The sequence below is a fragment of the Myotis nattereri genome (assembly GCF_964212035.1).
Source record: "Myotis nattereri genome assembly, chromosome: 12".
Lineage (NCBI taxonomy): Eukaryota > Metazoa > Chordata > Mammalia > Chiroptera > Vespertilionidae > Myotis > Myotis nattereri.
In genome coordinates, this window is record NC_138087.1 from 42431197 (window position 1) to 42432502 (window position 1306).

The following is a 1306-nucleotide window of genomic DNA, read 5'->3' on the forward strand; positions in this document are numbered from 1 at the left end:
CAAATGCTTTTTAAAATCTTATTGTTTAAAGTATTACATATGTCCCCTTTTTTCTCCCATTGACACCTTATTACCGCCACCCCCCGCCCCGCTCTAGACCCTTGATTCTGCTCCAGAAGTGCCTATCATATTATTATTGTTTTAATTATTATTTTTGTAAGGCATATCTTCTTCCTATCAAATGTCAATTATGTCAATTTCATTTATTAAATAATCCATCTTTGTCTCCTAATTTCCAATTAGTCCCTTTTTATATGTAAATATCTCATTTAAGCTTGGGTTTATAGTTGAGTTTTTAAAAATTTATTTTCCAGTATTATCAGTTCATTGATGAAGAAATTGAGAGTTAAAAATGATTGATGACTATTTTCAAGTTCACATAGTTGATAAGCAAACCAAGGGTGATTTAAAAATACAGAATTGGAATTAAAATAATTTTTGTGTCTGCATTCAAACATCCATGCAAAAACAAGAGGCATCAGAATTGCAACGAAGAGCTGAATTGTTGTGGAGCAAATTTCTGAAGGAAAAGCACCTTTATTCCTTTTAAGTCAGAGCAGGTAGCTACAACCATTCCACCAACAAAGACTCGGTTGGGGGAGGAAGACAGACTCAGTACAGATTGTTCTCTTCTCTTTTCTTCATCATAGTGAACAGAGTAATGGAACAGGGAGAGTAAGCTTTGGCCGTAGTCATGAATACAGATGTGTAATTTCTTGTGAATAAGTTACGTGTTTAATGAAAAAGAAATTGAGCACAGGTCACGGGTTAAAGTTTGATAGAGTCTGAAAACCAGCGTTCTTTGCAAAGCATGTTTCACAGTACCCCTGTGTTCAGAAAGATGATAGTCAATAGACAATGCATGCATCACACACTGAGCTAATGGTACTGACAGGACTAGAAGTAACTGGCCTGTTATAAATTACAGGACAAACTCATGATTTGTCATTCCAGAAGGAGAGGCCTGTGAGAATCATGCCAGATGCACATCATAGATCAGTGTCGATATTCATGATTACACCTGTGAGTAAACCTATTTCCTTTTTCTGTACATCCAATAAATTGTATAGCTAGACAGCAGATTTATCCACCATTAAGTAATGATTGCTGGTACAGAAGTTATTTATTTATTTGTTTGTTTAATTTATTTTGGTGATGCTTGCTACCTCTTCAGTAACAAAAATCAAGAAAATGTTGGAAGCATACATTTCAGATGCTGCATATTGCTTTATTCAAATATCACCATACTTTACATTAGTAACAAAAATGAACAGAATGATATTATGAGATGGAAAAAACACATGTT